This window comes from Paroedura picta, chromosome 1, assembly GCF_049243985.1.
Source record: "Paroedura picta isolate Pp20150507F chromosome 1, Ppicta_v3.0, whole genome shotgun sequence".
Taxonomy (NCBI): domain Eukaryota; kingdom Metazoa; phylum Chordata; class Lepidosauria; order Squamata; family Gekkonidae; genus Paroedura; species Paroedura picta.
This window is the reverse complement of record NC_135369.1, coordinates 182036754-182062217: the sequence shown is the minus strand read 5'-3', so window position 1 is coordinate 182062217 and position 25464 is coordinate 182036754. Positions and strand designations below refer to the sequence as shown.

Here is a 25464-nt window from a genome sequence, read left to right as displayed (position 1 = left end):
ATTAGGGACAGCCATCAGATGGCAGGCATAGTTGTTCAGAAAGTTACAGACCACACTTGCTTCCATGGGACCCAGGTCTATTACACATGGCTGTTTTCCCTCACTTTCACCATGCATATCCATTGGGATTTCTTTGTCATTGTACATCAATTCTCCTCCCTTCAGTGCTCTTTCTGTTGCTGTTTCCCCGGGTTCTCTGAGACTACTGAGACTATTTCCCAAAGGAAATTCAAATGTGTACAGGTTCTCTCAGATCCCTGCCCTGCCCCTTGGCCATCCTTCAAAGGTCACGCCCCTGCCCACATCAAGGTCATTCTGCCCACTCCATCCCTTCTGCCATCCTCCCTTTATCAGTGTACAAGCTCCACTCTCCTCTCACATTAAAAAAGAAAACCGACAAGGAGCATGAAGCTAGCAATATGAGACTCTCACTCAGATCCCTTAAAAAAATGACAGGGGGAGTTTAAAAGGAACTGTATGGGGTTTAGTTCCCTACTGCAGTGGTCCCCAACCTTTTTATCACTGGGGACCGGTCAACGCTTGACAATTTTACTGAGGCCCGAAGGGGGGGGTAGTCTTTTGCCGAGGTACGTCGCTGCCCCCTGAGCCCCTGCTCCACTTGCTTTCCCGCCGGCGTCCCTGACTTCCCGCCGCCCACTGGGGGGCGCTGCCAACAGCAGCTGCGCAGTGCCACGCCGAGGGTTAGCCCCAGCCATGGCGGCCGCTGGAGAGCACCAAAGGTGAGCCGGCGGCAGAGTGGCAGGGCAGCCCCCAAGGCAGCAGCCGGGGAGGAGGACGAGGGGGAGCCCCGGCCCAATACTGACTGATCCACGGACCGGTACCGATCTCCGGACCGGGGGTTGGGGACCACTGCCCTACTGGTATTGACTTGAAAAGGGGATTGGAGAGGAGGTAAACAGCAACATGTCCATTGCAAAACAAAAACAAAAACAAAATAAAGCGGGGTGCAAACCAAATATAGGTGGGGATCCTCAGTTTGGAATGAAGTTGACATGAGATGTAAGAGCGAAAGAGGCTGGGATGGGAAGCAGAAAGCTGTGGAAAACATTTTCCCCTTTAATGCTGTAGGAACGAACTTGGGAAGGGGGCAGATTTCGGCAGTCTCTGGAAGCCTAACCTTAAAAATGGCAGCTGAGTCACATGGACCTTCTGCAAATCGCCAGACTTAAGAATCACTTGGGATCCACCCATTTTGAGGACAGAGTACCAAGCGCACAGGAGAGGCCAAGATCACGACCAGTGGGCAGGATCAAAGTAGAGAATCAACCAGAGGAAACCATGCACACTTGGAAGGAAGGGGAAGAAATTAGTGTCCCTATGCAGCACCTCATGAGAAGGAAGGACTCCCTGGAGAAGAGCCTAATGCTGGGAGCGACTGAGGGCAAAAGAAGAAGGGGACGACAGAGAATGAGGTGGCTGGATGGAGTCACTGAAGCAGCTGGTGCGAACTTAAATGGACTTTGGGGAATGGTAGAGAACAGGAAGGCCTAGAGGATCGTTGTCCATGGGGTCGCAACGGATCGGACACAACTTCACAACTGACAACAACAATGCAGCTATACTAGCCCACTGGTGAAAATACCCTCCCCATTGTTTTTTTCAATTTAGAGTGGAACAAAACTTTTTAAAAAACAACACTCCAGAGGACTCCTCCTCCCTACAAATGGCAGCCCTGGGCAAAGTGTGGTGGGGTTGCATCAGACTCTGCACAGGCATGCATGTGTGTGCACACACATGTTGCCAATGGTCACAGCTTGCAATACGAGTGCCAGTGGATTCTACCATGCATTCTGAACACCCAGCATATGCTGAGAGCACGTGACTCCCATTTTTCACTGTCTGATGACGAATCAGAGAATCCTTTAGTGCTGGAGGAGACAGAAAACAGGATTTCACAGCTGCTGGTCAGTTTCAAAAGAAGTCTTGTCAATTTCAGCATCAGTTTTCCCCCTTTCTCCTACATTCCTTTCAGTTCCCTTTTATTCAATGAACAAAGGCTAAACTACAGTTACCTATCTATCTGTCAATCTGGCTTTCTGTCAATCTAGCTATCCATCCGTCCGTCCATCCGTCTCCGTCTGTCCCTGTCTGTTCCCATCCGTCCTTGTCCGTCCGTCCGTCCGTCCGTCCATCCACCGCCCTCCCCTGAGGCTCAGGTCAAATTACATAAAACGCAGAAAACATCAGCCAACCCAGAGTCACGTGGATTTAAATGGAAAGCTGAGCAGTTGCAAGGGGGAACTGAAGGATTTTTTTAAAACACACACACACATTGGACATCACACCACACATGGCACAAGTGACATTCCACCCCGATTTTTTTCAAATGTAAGGTTTTAAAATTGTAGCTGCAGCATAAATACACTGGAGGAAAAGGAATGGTGAGTTAAGGTTGCCCAGACCCCAAAGACAAGGTTAAATGCTTATAGCTCTGAAAATCTACAGTCAGAGAGGAAGAGGAAGAGGAAGAGGAAGAGGAAGAGGAAGAGGAAGAGGAAGAGGAAGAGGAAGAGGAAGAGGAAGAGGAAGAGGAAGAGGAAGAGGAAGAGGAAGAGGAAGAGGAAGAGGAAGAGGAAGAGGAAGAGGAAGAGGAAGAGGAAGAGGAAGAGGAAGAGGAAGAGGAAGAGGAAGAGGAAGAAGAGTTGGTTCTTATCTGCCGCTTTTCTCTCCCCAAAGAAGGCTCAAAACAGCTTACATTCACCTTCCCTTTCCTCTCCCCACAACAGACAACCTGTGAGGTGGGTGAGGCTGAGAGAGCCCTGATATCACAGCTCGGTCAGAACAGAAGAATTGGTCCTTATATGCCGCTTTTCTCTACCCAAAGGAGTCTCAAAGCGGCTTATAGTCGTCTTCCAGGATACAGGGGACAACCCTCAATTGGCTGATCTCCTTTCTCCAGGGTCACGGACAGAGGATAACTATAGGAGAGAGAGTATCTAGCCATAATCAGCTCACATGTGGAGACCCACAGAGAGCGGTCCTCTCTCCAATCTTATCTTCATGACCCCTCTTGCCCAGCTGGTGTGGAAGCTTGGGCTGAGATGCCATCAATATGCAGATGACACACTTCTAATCTGGCGAGCCGGGTTTGAATCTACGCTCCCCCACATGCAGCCAGGTGGGTGATCTTGGGCTTGCCACAGCACTGATAAAGCTGTTCTGACTGAGCAGGAATATCAGGGCAGATACACCGTGGGGGGCACACATCCGGCCAGCACTTCAACAACACCACTGACTCCCAGTTGAATTCCAGATCAGGCTTAAGGTTTTGGCAATCACCTTCAAGGCCATATGCAATCTGGCCCAGTGTACCTGAGAGGCTGTCTCCCTGCCTATACCCCCAAAAGAGCCCTACACGCTGCCTCCACCAACTGGCTGAGGGTCCCTGGCCCCAAAGAAGCACGTCAGACCTCAACCAGGGCTAGAGCTTTGTCTGTCCTGGCCCCCACCTGGTGGAACGAGCTCCCTGAAGATATCAGGGCCCTGCCTGATCTCCCACAAATCTGTAGGGTCTGTAAAAGGAAGCTCCTCCACCTGGCATTTGGTTGACGTAGAACGACCAAACAAGATTTGCTGGCCCACCAGACCAAACAAACAACATCTGCTGGACCCCAGTCACTCCTCACAATGATCTGAATCCAAACCTACCTCCATGACGGTTCATGTCAGACGTCATAAAAGTTATCATCATTGTATTACAAACTGTTGTAATGCAGTATTATAAACTGTTGTGTTGCTAACTGGAAACCCGCTGTTATGATTATTGTATCTTTCTTATCATTCAATGTATACCTCCACGTTCTATGTAAACTGCCCTGAGCCTTATGGGAGGGCGGTATAGAAATATATAATGAATAAAATTAAAAAAAAAACAATAAAACCCCCAATTATAATAATTAAAACCCCAGTTACAACCACTCTGTGATGTTGACAGCTCCCTCCCACCCACCCACCCACCCCCGGCTCAACAGACCTTCTGCTACAAGTGTCTCAGGGAGATCATCTCAGGGGGAGCCAAGATCTCACACGTCTGTGAGGGGCCCAGATCTTCCTCCTCCTGGCCTCAACCAAAAACCTGGTAGAAGAGCTCCGTTTTGCAAGCCCTGCAGAACTCAAAAAGTTCTGACAGGGCCCACAGCTCTCCTGGGAGCTCATTCCACCAGGTAGGAGTCAGGACCAAAAAGGACCTGACCCTGGTGGAGGCCAGGCGAACCTCCCTCGGGCTGGGAACCTCCAACAGATTCATAGCTGCAAAACCCTGCAGGGGGCATAAGGAGATAGGCAGTCCTGCAGATATGTGGGGTCCAGACTACAAATGGCCTTAAAGTTTAATATCAGGATCTTGAACTTGATCTGGGCTGCAGCCGGCAACCAAAGCAAATGCCTCATCACATAATGGATATAGACCCTCCAAGGCAGGGGCAGTCAAACTGCGGCCCTCCAGATGTCCATGGACTACAATTCCCATGAGCCCCTGCCAGCATTTGCTGGCAGGGGCTCATGGGAATTGTAGTCCCTGGACATCTGGAGGGTCGCAGTTTGACTACCCCTGCTCCAAATTATTCTTCCAAGGGGTTTCGGCAACCATTTCCCAGAAACATTTAAATGTTTAGATGTTTACAACACCAACACAGAGAACAAAATGCACTGGGGGTTTTCCCTCTAACAGACTCTAGGCAGAAAAATATGCCAGCACCCCCTTTTCCCCCATGGACTGAGGATTGCCACAGTGAATTCTTTAGGGCCCTGGATTCTCAGGAGGGATCAGAACGTGTGGAGAGGGAAACCACCATCTGATTCCTTTGGGAGACATTATTTTTGCTCACATCCATCTCCATGAATTAATCAATTAGAAAGACATTGGCACAGATTCCCTTGAGCACCTTGCAGAATTAATTGAGGAGGCAGTGGACCGATACTGGAATGCCACTGAATTATCTTTCAAACTCCACGGCGCATTCAATATCATTCCAAAAGGATATGCTTCTTGTTCACATTGCCCATTGAGCAGACCTTTAAAAAAATACAAGTAGAGGTGAGGGGGTTGTTCTACCATTTAGCTACCTAGACCAGTGGTCCCCAGCCCCTGTTCCAGAGACCGGGACCGGTTTGTGGATCCACTGGTACTGGGCCATGGCTCCGCCTCATCCTCCTCCCTGGCTGCTGCCTCGGGGGCTGCCCTGCCACTCTGCCGCCAGCTCACCTTTGGTGTTCTCTAGCGGCCGCCATGGCTGGGGCTCCCCCTTGGCGTGGCACTGCGCAGCTGCTGCTGGCAGCACCCCCCAGTGGGCGGTGGGAAGTCAGGGGCGCCTGTGGGATAAAAAGGTTGGGGACCATTGAGACGATACCAGGCCAATAAGACAAGACAATCGCCTCGGCTGCTGTCCTGGGGGATGGGAACCCAACCATCACACCGCCATTCGGCCATAGGGATGGTAAGATTTAAGAGACATGTGGCATCTCCTACATTTCCCACCAGCATTGAACTCTCTCTCTCTACCTGAGCATGTCCCGCTCCTATCATCAACAAGGTCAAAGAAAACTTTCAAAAGTTCTGCTCTGAGCCCATGAAGAAGCTGGGCTTCATGCCCCCAAACCATTTTTAAAAGCGAAACTATCACCCACAAAGTCTTATTATTTTATTTATTTATTTATTTGATTTCTATCCCACCACTCCCAGTGGCTTGTGGCGGGTTGCAACAATAAAACCCCCAATAAATTACAAAAACTACAGTAAAAACCCCAATAAAATTACAAACCGAATACCACACCGTTCCCACAATGTCCAAGATGGACTAATATCAAACTCACTCACTCTCCGCCAGGGGGGCAAGGGGTCATTGATAAATATCCAGTTTGGTGTAATGGTTAGGAGTGCGGACTTCTAATCTGGCATGCCAGGTTCAATTCTACGGTCCCCCACATGCAGCCAGCTGGACAACCTTGGGCTCTCCATAGCACTGATAAAGCTGTCCTGACTGGGCAGTGATATCAGGGCTCTCTCAGCCTCACCCACCCCACAGGGTGACTGTTGTGGGGAGAGGAAAGGGAAGGCAACTGTAAGCCGTTTTGAGCCTCCTTCAGGTAGAGAAAAGCGGCATATAAGAACCAACTCTTCTTCTATCCTGCCTGAGATTGACCCAGGGAGAAAAGGACAGAAAAGGACAAGGCAGAATTAAAATGCTGCACTCTCAGGGATTCTTAAGCCATGGAGACAGGATTTTCAGAGTTACCTCGGGGGGGAGAAGAGAGGAAAAACCGTGACATGTGCAACCAACTGTGTGGGTTTTGGGGGGAAAAAACCGAATGGGAAATAATTTAAATATTGGTGGTGGAATGTGCCACCAAGTCACAGCTGACTTACGGTGACCTTGTGGGGTTTTCAAGACAAGAGAAGTTCAGAGGTGGTTTACTATTGTCTGCCTCCATGTCACAACGAGGCATGTGCATGGGGGGTGGGGGTGAATTTGGACCAATCTAGATTCAGCCCAAGGCAATTCGGCAGAATCCGAAAGGGTCTGAAGCACCTTTCCCTGTCTCTGATTCTGCCAAATCAATTCAGAAATGATCAGATTGTTTCCTGTGCATATTGGAGAGGGCAGGCGTGGCATTCCTGTGCCTCCCCACCCCAATGCAAGCCAACTCTTTAAACATCAAGTAGGGCAGGAGCTTTTCCAATGCAAGCCAGCTCTGCTCTTGGGAAGGCTGTGGGCGGGGAGAGCGCACCAACTGGCCGATCTTGACAGCTGTCTGGCAGGCCCTTTAAATGCCTCTGTTCACTTCCCAGGACCTGCACAAAACAGCTGATATGTCATGATCAGCTGCTTCGTGTGCCCTTAAATGCCTCCTCCTGCTTTCTCAGGCAGCTGTCTCCACTGCCTGAGAAAGTGGAGGGAGGCATTTAAAGGGTGCACCAAATAGGGATCGGGGAGAACGGGGAGGGGGGGGGGCTGCAAATGCTTATAAACCAGCTTATAAATAAACAAGTGAAAGACAGAGAGGAGGAGGAGGATCCCAGCGGCCTCTCCTGCCAAGTCTCAGTTTATACATTCTGCAGGTGGAGGCTGCCGTCTGTATGAGAATAATCTCCTGGAAAAAGCCAAAGGGGTTTCACCGTTTGACACCATTTCCTTCCCAATCAGAATCATGCAAATAAAGCCAGCAGTCATGCAAATAAGCCAAATTTGCATCTTTAATGCAGCTAATAGATGTGCTTTTTTCTGTTGTTGTTAAAGAACACGCACATCAATCAAGCAGACAGACTGTGCCTCTCTGGGTTCTTATGCTTCCACTTGCAGACGGAGCCAAGCAGTTAGTGATGCCTAGAGCACCACAGCTGCCCCAAAGATGTGCTGGAGGGCGGGGGGGGGGGCAGGGGGGGGACACACGACAGAAACCACTGAGGTCTCACTTGCGCTGTCACTAACATGGCTGGTCTCAAAAGCCCACCCATCCCCAATCCACAACTGGGCATCTGATTTAGACCAAAAGCCACGGGGGGACGGTGACAGAAAAGTTGCAGCGCCTAGGAAAGCCAGTCAGCACCAAAATAAGAAGCAGAAGTACCCATCTACGGGTGTGGGTGGGGGAGCTTTGTGAATCTGAAGAGCAGGGTCACTGATCCTCCATAGGAGGTTGCTCCAGGAGGGGGAAATCCTTTCCCCAGGATAACAAAATGATCTCCAGCCTTGTTTGCTTTAAAAGCAGGGCCAGGATACAACTTGTAAGTCTCGTTTCAATGCACTTGAAATCTCATTACACTGCTGGGGATTTCCAGGACAAGTTCTCAGGGCGCCTGCTGCAAGTCCGTATTGCTTTACCTGTTGTCATGCTGAACCCACCGTCCTCCTCCGACAGACCCGGGGAGACTTACAGGACGAGTTTTAAAAATAGCACAGAACCGAATGATAAATGGTCATCATCGCAAGCTAAGGAACTGCCAAGGAACTACACTTACCCCTCCCCCCCCCCAATTTGCTGGGGCAAAAGCTCTCCTAAGATGTTCAGTTTCCAGAAGTGCCACCAAGCGACGGTGCCTTTTCCGTAAGTTCAGGGAGGCCTTTCTGCCAAGAGGAAGGAAACAGCACCACAGATGCGCCAAAGATGTGCTGCTTGGGCAGGGGGAGGAGGGGACGGCAACAACAAACGATCCAAGTCTCACTTCTGAATCATGAGATGGGTTTGCCCGATTGGGCAAAGCTTCCCTCCCAGGGGCCGCGCTGGGGAGAGGCAGCTTTGCAAGCACTGGCTAGACCTCGCTTGGAGTGCTGTGTTCAGATCTGGGCGCCGCAACTGATGAAAGAGGTAGAGAAACTGAAGCGTGTGTGCTTGGAGACCAAGTCGTATGAGGAAACGTTGAGGGAGCTCCGTTTGTTTAGCCTGGAGAGAAGGCGATTAAGAGATGATATGATAACCATCTTCAAATACTGGAAGGGCTGCCACACATAGAAGATGGAGAAGAATTGTTTTCTTTTGACCCAGAGGGTCAGAAAAGAACCAATGGGCTGAAATTAATTCAAAAAGAATTTTCAGCTAAACATCCGGAAGATGTTCCTGACAGTTGAAGAGGTTCCTCAGTAGAACAGGCTTCCTCAGGAGGTGGTGGGTTCTCCTTTTTGGAATTTCTTAAGCAGATGCTGGATAGACACCTGACAGAAATGCTGATTTTATGAACTTAGGCAGACTGTGAGTGGGGTGGGCCCAAAGGGATGTGCCACTGTTTGACTCTTATGGCCCTGCCTTGCATACCCAGGGAACTGCTGATCACCACTTTGTGATGATAGGTGAATTTCCACCAGGCCAGGCTGGATTCTGGAGATTATGGATGGATGGATGGATGGATGGATGGATGGATGGATGGATGGATGGATGGATGGATGACTATAAAGAGATTAGGGATGCAGAATGCAACAAGCTCATGGGCCCCTCTGTTTATTGAACACATTCCCTTGGTTTCACTGCATCATCTTCTTCCATGGAGATCCACTTTCTTAGAGGTCTAGTAACTGCCCTGGTCCATATGGCAACGATGGTCATCCATCAGGGCAACTAGCACTGTTTTGACCCCATGGCCAGGCCAGAAACCTTACTGGGATGGGTCCAAGACTGAAGCTTCTTCCAGGAATGCTGACAATTGGTCCACCACAGCCCTTTCAAGCATCATTCTCAAAAACGCTAAGTGCGAGACAAGACAATAGTTGTTGGGCTCTCATGGGTCCAAAAATTATTTCTTGACCACTGCCTCTTCTAGTCCTTCTGGGAATTCTCCTGTTGAGAGGGAGAGGTTGATTATCTCCTGGAGGGGAGCCACTATTTAGCAGCCATGATAGGCACGGGTTTAAAGGGCATGTGATTGGCTTCACTACCGTTAGCATCCTGTCCACTTCAGTCAGCGTGACTCACCTGAAGTTACTCAGTGTTCTCTCCAAAGATGGCCAAGGGGCCTCCAGTTCGCTTTCTGTATCTAAGGCTGGAGGGAGGTCGTGGTGGAGCGTTGAGATTTTGCCTGCAAAATGACTCACAAATGCCTCACAGCTGATATCTGATTGGTTATTATTTTGGCGCCCTTCCTCCAGGGCAGTGAGAGACCGAACTATCCTAAACAATTGTGCTGGGTGTGAGTTAGCAGGCACGATGGCGGTCGTGACTTCACTGCCATCTCATAGACTTTTAAATGCATCCTATAAGATATTCTCGAAGCTTTGCCACGAGTCTTCCTCCAAACTTGCTCTAGTCGTCTCTGTTCCTGTTTCTTCTCATGAAGCTCCTCAGTGTACAAAGAGGCCCACTTGAGATGGGGGCAGAGAGGATATTGGGGAGCTATCAATGGTGGCCAGCATTCTGTCGTGCCAGTCGCTGACCGGACCATTTAGAGAAGCGCTGGGAAGCACTGGATCCTCCAGAGCCTTCAGGAAACCAATTGGATCAATAAGTCTCCATGGGCAACCTGAAATTGGCTCGATGCCCAACTGAGGAGGGGGTGGCAGCCTTAGCCAAGCCTTCAGGGAATAGTGGTCTGACCATGGCATGGCATGGTACAGATCCACATTCAATCCCACACAAAAAATGAGGTCCGGGGTGTGCCTGATGGGTATGGCCAACAACAAACTGTGAGAGCCGTAGTGTCGTCATGGCTGACACCAGATCCAGCCCATTTCCAGAGGATGGTAGCTCAGCATGGACGTTAAAGTCCCCCAGGATTTGTAGTCTAGGGAACTGAAGTGTCCAGGCCACCATTGTCTCCCACAGGGCTGACAGGGCCAGAGGGCCATGCTTTTGGTTGAGCCCCACCCAAGGTTGAGCCCCACATTCAAGACCTAGGACTGACAGTGCAGGAAGAGCCCTGAAGGAGAAATCCTCCAAGATTAGGATTGCCACCCCTCCTCTGCATCCTACAGCCCCAGGCTGATGGGACCCCAGCCTTCCTCGAAAGAGCACCAGGCAGCTGTGCAGGGCTGCTGCAAGAAGGACATCACAGAATATGGGGAAAGGAACCTCGCACGACAACCGGGAGCTCCTTCAGGTATTATTTATCTGAAAGACTTTTAAACTGCAGCTCCCAAATCACCTAAAGCACTGCACACAACATTTTAACAAGATTAAGAAAAATGACCCGAATATGGGGGGGGGGGGGAAGAGAGATAAAATAAAATTTGAGCCACCAAAAACACAGTCAGGCGTGGGGGAACCAACAGAGATGCTTGTGGAACAAAAGACAGCTTTGAAGGGAATACCACGTGCCTCCTCATCCAGAGGCCATGAAGGAGATCACGAGGGAGGGAAGACCCAGCGCTGTTCTGACTTGCTTGCAGATGGAAGGAGGCATTAAGGGGGAAGCTCAAAGGAGCCTTGCTCCAATCTAAGGCGTGGACCTTGGTCATGGGGGTTTCTCAAAACCCTGGGCACTGAAGGCAACGCTTGGACGGCAGCTTCCAGGCAGAAGCCCCAGCCTCAGAGAAGTACAAGAAACAAAGTCCCACTTCTCACACCAATGTAAACGTTTCCATTCAGCAAGAAAGAGGAAAATTCAGCTTCCTCCTCCCAAGACCCCACTGCAAACACGTTCTCCTTTGGCCTGGTCCAATTGCTCTGAGAGCTGGCTGCAACACCCAAAGATACACGCCAAACAATTGCTCATATATGTACTGAAGAAGAGTTGGTTCTTATATGCCACTTTTATCTACCAGGAGTCTCAAAGCGGTTTACAGTCGCCTTCCCTTTCCTCTCCCCACAACAGACACCCTGTGAGGGAGGTGGGGCTGAGAGAGCCCTGAGATTCCTGCTTTATCAGAACAGCTTTATCAGTGCTGTGGTGAACCCAAGGTCACCCAGCTGGCTGCATGTGGAGGAGGAGTGGGGAATCATACCCGGCTCTCCAGATTAGAAGTCCATGCTCCTAACCACTCCACCAAGCTGACGTTGATATTCCAGCTCTCTTCCTGATGTGGACCCAAAGCTCCACGTTACCACCACCCCCACTACCCTGCCAGGCAAGCTAGGCAGGGAGAGAGGGCAGAACTGCCCCAAGGTCAAGCAGCCCAAGGTAATTCCATGGACGGGTGGGAGCTGCCGGCCTGGGTCCCCCAAACACCAGCGGACGCTCTAACCCTGGCACCAAAGGGCTTCTCAGCCACAGCTGGCAGGCCCTTGCAAGCTGCAGCAGCTCACAGAGTCGGGAACGGAAGGAGGCTTTTAAATTTGTATTCCACAAGAAGCCCTTTGCTCCCCCATCCTGGGAAGAGGTGAATGGATGTGACAGGCCCCCAGCAGACCTCCCGTGATGCCTGAAACAAGGCAGCCAAAATGAATGGCAGAACCCCCCAGTGAACATCAGGCCCATCTGACTTATTGGCTAAGAAGAAAGCCCACACCACACGAGGCTGCCCCCCCCCCCATGAGATCACGGGCAGCAGGAGAGGAGCAGAACCAGGAGGTCGCTCTCCAGCTGGGAAAGAAGCTGAATTCCCTGGCTCTCTCCCTCCCCCACCCCCCATCTGGAGAAGCTTTGTCCATTTCAAGATGCTCCAGCTCAGGGGTCGACAAACTGCGGCCCTCCAGATGTCCGTGGCAGGGGCTCATGGGAATTGCGGTCCACGGCCATCTGGAGGGCCGTAGTTTGACTACCCCTGCTCCAGCTGATGGTTTGCATTACAGGTTCCATCTTTTGGGATTTAATTTTTTTTGTTAGCAACCTGAATATTTTTTTTCTTCTAACAAGGAAAGCCAAAAGCAAGCTCCTGTGCGTGGGAGGGCAGCTGTACACTGAAGCGCCCTGTTATGCAAGCAGACACGAATCCCTGCCTAAGGACCCGGCGCTGCCTGCATCGATCTCTCTGTCCCCAGGGGGCTGATGTGCAGGCAGAGCCCAGCAGGGGCCCCGATCCCGCTCAGCTGAGAAGGGAGGCGCGAGCCTACTCCCTCCCTTGGGGCCGACGGGCTTCCTTGAAATCCCCCAGCGGGACACTCCATGGGCCGTTTTGAAACTGAAGTCCCGCATTTTGGAAGGGGGGGAAAAAGCCAACAATAACAACAACAACAACACGTCCTGATCCTCCTGTTCTTGCGCGGGAACGATCGCGCTGCGCACTTTTCCTCCGCTCTCTTCCTTGCAAAGGGCTCCGGTCAGCCCCACAGCCCTGGGAAGCCCTGTAAGGGGCAGCAGGAGGGAGGGATGGAGAGCTGCTGGCCGAGGGGTCGGAGGACCCTAGACTCTCATCCTCCGGGCCCGGGCCGGTCAGGGCCGGCTGGTCAAATCCCCAGCAGGCGCCTTTGCAAGCGCCCCTCTCGGAGCGCTCTAGCGCGGGCAGGGCGAGGGCGCTAGAGCGCTAGAGCGAGCGAGCGAGCGAGGGCTGCCGAAACGGGCCCATCTGGGCAAAGTGCGCGCCGAAGCTCCCTGCCCACCCAGCCACCCACCCTCCGAGGCCGCCCTCCCGCAGGGCCCTGCGAGCGGCACACAAAGCTCGGCCCATCCAGGCAGGCGGGCGGGCGCAGCCGGCACCCCCCGACGCCCGTCTGCAAGCGCCTCCTGCGCGACCCTGGGCGGAGCTGGCGGCCAGCGCGGCCCTTCCTCCGGGGAGCTCTCGCCTCGGCCAGAGGGAACTCCCCCCCCCTCCTCACAGCAGCACCAGCAGGCCGCCCAAGAGCCACCCCGGAGGAGAGCCCCTCTCCACAGCCCGCCCCCCCCCCCCAGCCTCGCGCAACAGGTGCGGCGGCCGAGGGAGAAAGGCGAGGGGGGCGCCCCCGCACGGCCCTGCCGCGCCACACAGACACACAGACAGACAGACAGAGACAGAGCGCGCCCCGCCCCCGCCGCCCAAGCCCCGCGCTCGCCCGCTTACCTGCCAGGGAGGGAGAGGCGGCCGCCGGGATGGATGCCTGCTTGCTTGCTTGCCCGCCCGCCGCTCTGGGCGCCCGCGCCTTTGGCTCCGGCTCCGGCTCCGGCTCGTCCGGCTGCCGGCGGCGCGGGCGCGCGCGGGGCGCTCTTATTGGCAGTCGCCGCCTCCCCCCGCCTCTCCTCTCCCTCCCCCCCGCGCCGGCCGGTGGCGCTGGCCTGGCCCACTGCCGCGGACGCGCGCCCGCCCCCGCGCCCGCCCCCGCCGCCGCCGCCGCCTCGGCTAGCCGCCGCCCGCAGGGGGAGCGCCGCTGAGGAGGCCGGGCCGAGACAGGCGGGCGCGCGCTCCCTTTCCACTTAGGAGAGAGCCAAGCAGGGCAACTCCCGCAACTCAGGAGGAGGCCGGGGGTGGGAGGGGGATGACCCCCCCCCCCACGGTCAGGCTGGCCCGCCTGCTGAAGGGTCCCGGGGGAAAGTTGAGGTGGGACCTCAAGAGGCAAGGCCACCCCATTGATTTGGGAGCAGCGACCGGACCAGCACGACACCGGGATGCAAGCCTTGGCCACACCGCTGCAGCGCACAAAGGCAGATCCTCCGGAATTCAGAGTATTTTTGGGCTGAAACAAAACATACACACACACACACCCATCATCCTGTCGACCATCTCTTAGGTGCAGAAATCCCACAACCGCTGCTTCAGGAGGCCCTCCACAGTGGCACGAAAACATTGTGGGCATCCACAGATCCCCTGGAGCCTTGGGGTTTTGGCGCTGGGTCATCCCAAACTGTCCATCAGAACACATATCATGTTCGTAGCCTGAGCAGAAAAAATATGAGTGTCCCAATTGAGCAAGAACATGGCTCCAAAGGATGGATCCGCAGGATCTTTGACTTGAGTGACCCTAAATCCACCATCAAATCATATCACACAATCACAGATCTCCCCACGAAATGCTTGGATAAGCAATGCTGTGACACAGCCACATCACGAAAGTGCCATTCTGAAGCATAGGTTGGCATGAGACAGTAAATGCGCAGCAAGGAGCCATCATGGTGTCATGGTTAAGAGTGAAGGCTTCTAATCTGGCGAGCCCGGTTTGATTCCCTGCTCCTCCACATACGGCCTTGGGCTTGCCACAGCACTGGTAGAGCTTTTCTCACAGAGCAGTCTCAGGGCTCTCTCAGCCTCACCTAAGCTGCTTGAGGCTCCTTCAGGTAAAGCGAAATATAAGAACCAACTCTTCTTCTGTTCTCACTGAGCAGTAATATCAGGGCTCTCTCAGCCTCACCTCCCTCACAGGGTGTCTGTTGTGGGGAGAGGAAAGGGAAGGCGAATGTAAGCCGCTTTGAGACTCCTTCAGGGAGAGAAAAGCAGCATAGATGAACCAACTCTTCTGTTCTGACTGAGCAGGAATATCAGGGCTCTCTCAGCGTCACCTCCCTCAGAGGGTGTCTGTTGTAGGGAGAGGAAAGGGAAGGTGACTGTAAGCCACTTTGAGACTCCTCCGTGTAGAGAAAAGCGGCATCTAAGAACCAACCCTCCGGGAGATTGTAAACCTGTCTCTGTCCTCAGAGATTTTCCCAGACAGACTCAAGGAGGCAATGCGCTGACCAAACAGAAAACTATCATGTGAACCATGGGATCCTGCCTCCACCCCCAGCCCACCCCATCTCACATTTGGCATTTCTGGGTGAGGTGCTTGAGCAGGCAGCCATGGATCAACTTGAAGGATTCCTAGAGGAAGTTTCAGGCTTGGATCCATTTCAGTCCTGTTTTTGGCATGAGCACGAGATGGAAATGGCATTTAGTACTAGGCAAATATTATTTTTCTTTTTTCGCCATAAAGCCTGTCTGATAATCATGCACGACATCATCTATACATCTCTTAAGCCTCTCCACTAAGATTGTTACAAAAGATTGCAATCCACATTCAATAATGAAATTGGTCTACTTCTATATGTATAAGAGTTATTGACATTTGCTCCCACAATTCTGGAATTAATCTTTCTGATGTTTCTGTCATTTTGTTGATTAATTCATGTAATGTTAGTATTAGTACATGAATCATTATTTTATAATGTTCAGCTGGTAGTCCATCAAGGCTAGGTGCCTTTTGAGATTTCATTGCAGTTATTTTATCATTAATTTCTTGAGTTGATACTTTTTGGTGTAGTATTCTATGGTGTTCTTACATGAATTTCTATATTGGTATTTCCTCCAAATATCCCAGTTCTCCTTCTAAGTTGCTTCCTTTCCTCTCTCGATGATATAAACTTTGAAAGAAGCTTACTAACGTCTCTTGAATGTCTTTTTCTGCAGTGTATTCCACTCTTTTATGTTTCAGTTGTGAGATATAATTTTTCTGAAAGCTTTTTTGGAACCTATAATCCAGCCATTTTCCAAGTTTATCTGCATGTTCAACATTCTTTTGTTTTAAAAAAAGTCCATTTTCTTCCTCATCTCTTCTGTTTCAATAAATTCTCTCTTCAATCTTAAAAACTTCCAAATTTGTTTGGACTGTCATCTGGTGTTATTCTTCTAATTGCTGAAGGTGATCCTGAATAACTTTTAATTCTTGTCATTTTTTTCTTTTTATGTTGTTTTGTTGGATGAATACCCCTATCATATAGGTTTTGCTGGAATCCCATATTGTAGAAATTTGTTTCACATTTGTATAGCTCTGTTTCAGATTTGTGTAATTGAAAAAAAATATTGTAACTCTGTTTCACATTCCTGTAATTTCTGTTTGTCTTAAAAAAATATGTACATTCATCCTCCATTGTCTCAGCCCTGTTCTTTGGGAGATCAATTCTAGTTCCAGCAGGTTATGATCAGCAAATGTATTAAGTTGTATTTCCATGTTTGCCACCATTGAGAATAGTGATTTAGATAACCAACACTGATTAATCCTCGACTAGGAACTATGCCATTTCAGGTAAAAAGGATATTTCCTCTTTTGTGGGTTCAGTTCTCTCAAGACATCAACCAATAATAGTTGATAAAAACTGGATAAAGCCATCTTTGGTAGCTTAGCTCCTTGTTTTTTATATGACTTATCAAAGGTCAGATTAGGGACAACATTCAAGTGTCCGATCAGACCAAATTCTGCATCTAATACTTCAATGCTTTTTTTGGAGAAGGTCATCATATAGTTTATCTTTAGCATTATTAGGTGAATAAATATTTATCAAAATTAGCTTCTTTCCATCTAATAGTTGAATCTTAAGCATGACGAATCAGCCTGCTGGGTCTTGAACTAAAATATCAGCTTTAATATTTGGATTTAATATGCATATTACTACCCCTCTTTTTTTTCTTTTTTAATAAAACTGAGTTGACAAAGACTTTCCCTAGCCTTTTAAAGTCTAAAAATTTCACATGTTTTTGTTTGATGTGTGTTTCCTGTAAACAGATAAATATCTGCTTGAAGTTTTCTGAGCTGATTTTTTTTTAATTCTTTTAGCCAATGCATTTAGACCATTGACATTTATCAAAAGAATTTTTAATTTCTCCAAGACTTTACCCAGGACCTGAAGCACCCAGTTGTGAAGGTTGAGATGGAGTGTGTTTCTGCAGTTCCTACAGTTGTGACGCCTGTCTCTCTGTCTCATATAAGAGTTGGTCTGCTAGATCCTGTGCTTGTTGGCATGTTTTAATAATCCACCTTCCAGTAGGTAACATCACTTCCAGAGGAAAGGGTATCTTCCAAAAATATCTAATCTCTTTTTGTATGAGAATTTGGTGTAAGAAATGAAATTGGGCTCTTTTTCGCAAACTGTTGGCTAGAAGGACTTGAAATATCTTTACTTCTTGCCCTGAAATTTTAAATAGGCCAGAGCAGTTATTCTCCAATACAAAATCTCTCACCAGCTTGCTGTCAAAGCTTACCAAAAGGTCTCTTGGTTCTTTCTTACATAATGCTGCTTTGGAAAAGACTCTGTATACCTTATCAATTCAAATCTCGTCATCTGAAAGATATTCTTCTAATGAAGTTGTTATCTCTTGTTGAAGGTTTTGCTTGCCAAAGTCTTCAGAGGTGCTCTTGATTCTTAGATTTCTTCCCTTGTTTGGGTTTCAATAACCTCAAATTTTTCTTCTGCAGTTGCTTTCCTGTCCTTTGGGTCCATCACTTCAGATTTGTACACTTTGTTATACTCCTCATCAATTTGTTTAGTGTTGGAATCCACAGATTTCTTCAAATCATCAATTCTCTCTGACAGTTCTTTTTTGGAGTCTATTAATTCTTTTCTAATGCCTGCAATTTCTTTGTGCAAACCTTCAATAAGTACTCTAATTTCTTTATTACGTTTATCTAATCCTCGCAGAATTTGTGCAGTTTCTTCTTCTTCTTCTTCTTCTTCTTCTTCTTCTTCTTCTTCTTCTTCTTCTTCTTCTTCACCAATTTTCTTTCTTGTGAATCCTTTTGCATAGGTCATATATTTTTCCCCCTCCAAAGCTCCTTTTGTTGCCAATCAATTACATATGAACCCCACGCTACTGCTGAAAAGTCTTTATTTTCTTTTTAATGTTCTCCGGTTGAGCTGGGTAATCGCGGGTCCAAATCCTGGCACCTGTCAGAAGACTTAAAACTACCCGATTACCCGGAATTATAATTCAATATTGATTTTTGTTGAGGAGAAGAAAAGAAGAAGAAAATCCACAACTGTAAAAACATAGCCGCGCTAGGGTACTATTATAGTTTGGCCACCATAAAAACAGCAAACATCTACACAGAGAGAATAAGGGGCAATTAGCTGAGATCTTGCCCTTTTGCCCCTTGTCCAACCTCTAAAGTATGGAAGTATCTTGGGGTTTCATAGTCTTTGAAGTGGAGCATTTTGTTCACAGACCAGAAAAACCGTGGGTGTGCGTGTCGCTGTACGTTCCTGAACCTTCCCCCCGTGACCCTGTGCCCTGACCCTGAGAGCCAGTTTGGTGTAGTGGTTAGGAGTGTGGACTTCTAATCTGGCATGCCAGGTTCGATTCTGCACTCCCCCACATGCAGCCAGCTGGGTGACCTTGGGCTCGCCACGGCACTGATAAAACTGTTCTTACTGGGCAGTGATATCAGGGCTCTCTCAGCCTCACCCACCCCACAAGGTGCCTGTTGTGGGGAGAGGAATGGGAAGGCGACTGTAGCCGCTTTGAGCCTCCTTCGGGTAGGGAAAAGCGGCATATAAGAACCAACTCTTCTTCTTCTTCTTCCAACCACATGTTTTCACTAGCAGGAGGAGCAGTTGTCATCAAAATACCAATTCTGGGTAGCAGCAGAGTACAATGACTGCTGCTGGCCACTTAAACACTAACTGGGTAGCAACACAAGGTAGTTTTAATGGCACAAAGGGGGAAAAGGACAGACCTGTCCTCTGTTCGGTGTTCAGAGGGACAGGGTTTTCCTCAAGCATTTAAAGACATCTCTTGCCCATTCTGCATTTTTGCATGTTCTTGTTTAAGGCTGAAAGTCAGCCAGTCAATGCGTACCTGAATCCCACAGGAGTCCAAAGCTGTGGGAGCACCTGTGTGCAGTGCATACACGCATAAACATATAATAAATCATTCACAGCGCAGGTTTACACTCGTCTAAGCCCGTTATGTTCAAGGACTTTAAAAGGTTAGAATTCTGCTTAGGATTGTGCTGTTGGCTGTGAGATTTTTCACGTACAAAAAAATATTAGTATATCAGAATAATTGAAAACCTAGAACTAATTTCTGGAAAATTTGAGGCTTGATCTCTCATCCAAAGTTCACTTGGGAGGTTTAGTACTTCTCAGAATGAGGACACACATTTTGGGCAGCCTTTCCGTATTCTGGAGAAAAGTCTGGCCAAGGGCGAATCCCCTGCCTTCTACAGACACAAAAACATGCAGGCCAAAGACCCCTCCACAAAAGCCACTCCCCTCCCCTCCCCAGCATACGAACAACAACATCAGGAGCAGTAATTTTTACTCCTCTTCCGTAAATAGACATGTAGGAAGAAGGAACATTCACACAGCTCTCTGAACCTCACAAAGACCAACAAAACATTTGCATTTTGTCTTGTAAGGAAATGAGGGACAGGAAGAAACCTGAGCTGCGAGCTTTCATCCCTACCCTAACACCCAAGCCCCATAAAAGGGCTCAGGTTATACGCCCAGCCATATCCAGTCCACACAAAAAAATGATCAAAGACCTCAAGGCACTTTCCAAGTTCGAATGAACCCCTCCCACAATAATCAAAATCTGATCAAGAGAAAGGAGCAACCCCATAAAACATCACCCCTCCCCCCGATACATTACACCCTATCTTGTGGCACCTTAAAAACTGACAAGTTTCTTGTAGCCACCTGGCTGCAGCTGGGATGTCCTCTGGAGCATGGTTCTGGAGGACGGGCTCCACCAGCTCTGTGCCAGAATTCAGGGCATGAAAGGAAGGCATGTGCAAAGGGCTCAATAGGGCAAACAGCTGGACTTCCATCTCCCAAAGAGTCAACCTTCCTCTTCTATTCATAGAATCATAGAGTTGGAAGGGAACTCCTGGGTCATCTAGTCCAATTCCCTGCACTACGCAGGAACACACAACTACCTGCCTACCCACAATGACCCCAATTTCATGCCTCAGTGACCCCACCACCAAAAATCTCCAAAACCTGGCCTGGAGGAAGAGGGGAGAGACAGATGGGGGGGGGGCATTATTGTAGGCGTACTCACAAGGAGGAGTACCAGTGTCTAATCATCCTGCTGATAATTGGTGAAACAACAGAGATACTACTCCAGGATCTGGTTCATAGAATCATAGAGTTGGAAGGGATCTCCAGAGTTATCTAGTCCAACACTCTGCACAGTGCAGGAACTCACAACTCCCTGCCCACCCACTGTGACATCAATTTCATGCCCTATTGATCCCCCCACCAAAAATCTCCAAATCCAGTCTGGCCTGGAAGAAGAGGGGAGAGGCGTATGGGGGGGGGGCGTTATTGTAGTCTTACTCAGCCAGGAGGAGTACCAGTGTCCAACCATCCCGCACAATGCAGGACACTCACAACCCTATCGCTCATCCACTGTCACCTGCCACTCCCTTGAACCTTCACAGGATCAGCCTCTCCGTCACATGGCTCTCCAGCCTCTGTTTAAAAATCTCCAAAGATGGAAAACCCACCACCTCCCGAGGAAGCCTGCTCCACTGAGAAACCGCTCTGACTGTCAGGAGATGGTGTTGGCAACCAAGCCAAGAAGGAACAAGGGCTGGGATATGGAATGAAGCCCCAGCCCAGAACCAATCCCGGGCCCAATGGAGAGGGAATTTCAAGCTCCAAGGAAAAGAATTCATTTGTCTCTAGGGATCCTTAGTGGGTCAGAGGAATAAAATACACCATGCACATTGCATCCATGCACCCTGTAAATGTTCGTTGAGAAGGCCATTCCCAGCAGGATCCTCAGTCCCATGAAGGCTTCCAGTGGAGGGAAAGAAATTTCAAGTACAGCTGGGAGACCTGGCTACCTCTCCCCACAACACACACACTCATACCCCTCTTAGGCCCCACTGAAAAGATGCAGGGGTGTGTCTGACTCTCTCTCCAGTGCTCAGTGTGTCTGGGAGATGCTACTCAAACTAGGGATGTCGTTTCAACCGAAAGGGGGCTGAATCCACCCACCACTGCGCATGAAACAAGACTTAAAGGTAAGGCACATGTTCACAGCATCCCGCAAGGCCACCCTTTCCCAAACGGCCCTTCAGCAGATGCCTAATTTTAGGCACTGTCCTGGTTTTTATAAATGTTACCGCTGTTGACAAAGCGACACACCTGCTGTGGTGAAACCAGGCCACTTGGGACTGTCGGGAGAAACATGTGCAGCAAGAAGAGAGAAGGAAAAACAAACCCGCACAGAGATTCCGGTCCGGGACCTCGGCCTCCTTCAGGCCTCCTTCAGGCTCTGTGGAGAAAGATTCGCTGCACATAGCTCAGTACATCACATGCTCAGCCCCAGCCAGCTGCAACCTGAGCTGATTGAGGAAGAGGCCGAGCTGAGAGTCTTGCCAGGGTGAGCCCCTGAGGTTCTGCTACTGCCAAGAGCTTCTGCCTCAGAAGCACCAGAGCTGCCTTGGGACCCCAGCCCAGAACCTGAGTCACAACCGGGCGCAAGCACCCAGCACTCCAGCCTCACCCTGTGGCAGAAGCCCCGGCAGCAGCTGGCTCCCCACCATCGTCTCCTGAGCCAAAGAGGAAAGGTGCAAGAGTGTGAGGATGGCTGCTTAGGGCAGAACGGGTCTCTGAGATTCTTTGGAGTCCAGTCTGAAGGCCGAGGCTGCTGTTCATGATGACTTAAAGAGAGACAGGAAGCAAAAGCCTGTCATTCCTTCCAGACCTGCACCTCCAGACTCTTGGCAGGCCTTCCTTCCCTGACTGGACTTCGGCTTCCGAGTCTCGAATACAGACCTTCTTCTTGCCCTTCTCGGACTTGACTTGGAAGCAATTCATTTCCAGCTGCTGACCTCAGCTTCTGTGACCATGCTTTACATACTCCCTTCAGCACTGTTTTGGCCGCTTGCCCTTTTCTCCCTGCCAGGCCTGGAGACTTGACCCAAGCGTATGGGGTCCTGTCCCAGAAGGATGCCACTTTTCCATCTGTGCAGGAAGCAAAATCCACTTCCCCCCACCCCAGATCCATGGTTTTGTCAAATGATTCAGGGCAGTGACCAGCCACCTGTGAACATATGGCTGGAACTACTCACCCACAGCCTGAACCCCCTGCCAGATAACTGATCCCTCGCCCATAACAGCGGAGCACGCTGTGAGCCAAACCAGCAGGCACCTCAAAAGGTGCACCATATTTACAAGGATTTGTAACAGGAACTCAGATCTGTTCCAAGAAAATGAAGTTACGCTTCTCAGTTCAGTCCAGAAATTATTCGCATTCTTTTAGGCAGAAGAATGTTAGCTAAAGAAACCCGAAGCCCAGATTGTGTTGCTGTAAAGACCTCCCATAATGCCTCGACCTGATGCTTATTCTCATAGACAGAGGTCGGGCTCCAAATGCTCTTTGGAATGAGTGTCTCCAAGTAACACACGAGTTCAGGAACAAACACAACTGAAAACTGTGTCTCATGTCTCAGGAAAGCTCTGAGTCACCGGAAGATTATACCAAAAAGCAACATAAATGGTGCCCCTAAAAGTAAATCAAATAACTAAAATGTACTAAGATAAAAGGTGCCCCTAGATGCTCAAGTTATTTCGTAGCATTGCTGCACAAGCCTTTCTTCTTTTTAAAAGTCAAATGATTTTCACAAGGATTAACTTGAGAAACCCAATACTTAGTTTTGATAGAAAGGAAAAGTATAACCAATTGGTTAGTCTCTCCATTGGTTTTCCTATTACAGCTACCCTGTAGGCCAGGGGTAGTCAAACTGCGGCCCTCCAGATGTCCATGGACTACAATTCCCAGGAGCCCCTGCCAGCATTCGCTGGCAGGGGCTCCTGGGAATTGTAGTCCATGGACATCTGGAGGGCCGCAGTTTGATTACCCCTGCTGTAGGCTCTCTGAGCTACAGCTGTCAACCTCCAGGTAGGAATAAAACTACCAAAGACTCAACAGCCTGGTTCGTTCTTCAAACAAAACAAAAGCAGCTGACGAATGATTGAAGACTAGGGAGGACAGCAGATGTTGACTAAGCAAGATGAAGGACAGGACAGCCAGCTATCTAGTCAGGGCCTGCAGTAAAATTGCCCAAACTGACTATAAACAATACTGTGACAGTATTGCACTGGAATCTTTGCCAGAAGAAGAGTATGTCCTCCAAAGAGCACTCCTCTCAGCAAATTCCAACTTGCTAGTGGTCCACGATCCCAAAGAAGCATGACTGTCCTCAACCAGAGCCAGGGCCTTTTCGGCGCTGGTTCCAGCCGGGTGACATGAGTTGCCAGGAGAAATATGGGCCCTTTCTGAGTTGTCAAAGTTCTGGAGGGCCTCAGAGCAGCATTCTTCTTCCAAGCATGTGGTTGAAGCCAACACTAGCACTCAATGACACCAAAAGGACACCCCATTACCTTCACCTCTCACCCCTTCCATCTGCATCCTTGGGAATGCAATTTAATTTGAACAATTTCAACCCCAGTTTCTTCGGGAGGTTGTGATAGAACGTTCTTATCAGGAGATTTTTATGTAAATTGTGAATGGCTTTTGATAGTTTTGAGTATCTTTGTATATGGTTTTACAATGATGTTAACCATTCTGTCATTAGAGAAGGGTAGCCTAAAAATCTAATAAATAAGTATGGTTTGCCATCAGTCAGGCCTGGAGGATTTTTGTCCATGGGGTCGCAATGGGTCGGACACGACTTCGCACCTAACAACAACAACAACAACAACCATCAGTAATAAACTCATGGGAACTCAAACTAGACAAGATCATAGACAAGGATGAAACAAATATTCTTGAAGAACTCTGATTACAATTGGATAAACTGCTGGAGCATAACACCTCTGATATCACCACTGCAGAAAAATTGAGAAAAAGGATTTGGATCATTGACATTACAACCCCAAGAGACAGTACAATAGAAAAGAAAGAACAGGGGAATATCACAAATACCAAGACCTTCGAAAACAGTTATAGCACCTCTTGGAGAAGATGGTGATCATCATGCCAGTTGTCATTGGAGCCTTTGGAGCAGAGAACTAGAAGTCTCAAGAAACATCTGGGTATTCTGGGCATTGAGCAAAGGACACCAGCCCAACTCCAAAAGACAGTGTTGCTTGGAACTGCAACAATCCTGCAAAGAGACTTTTACAGTTCCCAAGAACTTGGCTAGATCTTGAATTGCAGAACAATACCTACCTGCCAGATGGCTGACTGCCAATTCATCCTCAACTTCTTTTATCGCCTCCCCTTTACCCTGCAGTCCCAAATGCTCTTTTGGGGGACTGTTGCATAGCCAGGAACTGCATTTGGGTGGTTGCACAGGCCTGTAGTAGGATGGGGTAGGCACGAAATCTATGCGCTATGGCTGGAAATGCTCTAGAAAATCCAAGACAGTTCCTTCAATGAGCAGCTCTTCTTTGCACAAAGAAAATGAAGCATATAGACAAGGTTTTCAGGAAGCTGTGGATAGCCAAATGGCCCAGGACAAGATAGCTGCCAGCTTAGCTTCTACTTGTAGGAATGTTTCACACTGGTATGGAGACAGACGGCGCCAGCAGTAAATAGGAGGGTGGAAGCCGTGGATCACTGGAATTGGCAGTTTTATTTCTGATATGACTTTGTGAACCATAAATGGGTTCGAGGGGTCTGATTGGCTGGTTTGGCAGGGAGTTATCATGTGGCTGTGTTTGGATGCTGTGACACAGTTTACTAATGTAACAGGATTAACTTTCACTTATATATTCCTACTGTTATGATGGTCAGCCATAAAGCACTCGAAAGCTCACGCCTTGAATAAATCTTTGTTGGTCTTAAAGGTGCTACTGGACTCTGATTTTATTGGGCCCAATTAGGGTTCTTTTGCCCAGCCCCAATGAATCATACTGAGAGGAAAACCTATTTGCATTTTGACTGCAGAAGAAACATAGACACATGGGAGTTCCCAAATCTGTGCTGAGAACAATAGGATTACATCATATTAAATACCCTTCCCTTGGAGGCTGGGAAAGATGATGCCTTGCAGGATGAGCCAATAGCCTGGGGTCAGTACCTCCCCACTCCACCTCCCAGGAACGCCCTACAGCAGTGCTCCCCAACCCACGGGCTGCAGCCCGGTGCCGGGCCGCGAAGGCCTTGGCGCCGGGCCACAGCTCCCTCTCCGCGCCCCCCCCCCCCGCAGTAAAAAACTTCCCAGGCCACAAGCTTGTGGCCTGGGAAGCTTCTTACTGCAGGAGGGGGGGAGAGGGAATCAGGGCCGCGCATGCGCACATGTGCCATGCGCTGCCAAAATCGCGCGCATGTGCGAAAGTGCCGCGCATGGGCGATTTCAGCCGCACATGCGCAATGCACAGCATGCACAGGTAGGCAGTTGCCCTGCCGGTCCCCAGCCTCAAAAAGGTTGGGGACCACTGCCCTACAGCCCTTATACCTGCCTTCCAAGAGCTGCTGACAGGTCCATAAAGCCTGCTTAATTAATTAATTAATTAACTTATATACT

The 25464-nt window shown here is 49.4% G+C and overlaps 1 protein-coding gene across 3 annotated transcripts in view; it reads right to left on the bottom strand.

Annotated features, from left to right (window-relative positions):
- PLCB4 (phospholipase C beta 4) overlaps nucleotides 1-13525 on the bottom strand; it is a 199538-nt gene extending 186013 nt beyond the window's left edge. For 2 of the 3 annotated variants that reach the window (XM_077314638.1, XM_077314629.1), the window contains exon 1: nucleotides 13359-13524. The gene's annotated coding sequence lies outside the window, so the exon portion shown is untranslated. Of the gene's footprint in view, nucleotides 1-13358 lie in introns of all 3 variants that reach the window. The other variant, XM_077314657.1, reaches the window with a different exon arrangement.
- Between the last annotated feature and the right edge of the window lie 11939 nt (nucleotides 13526-25464).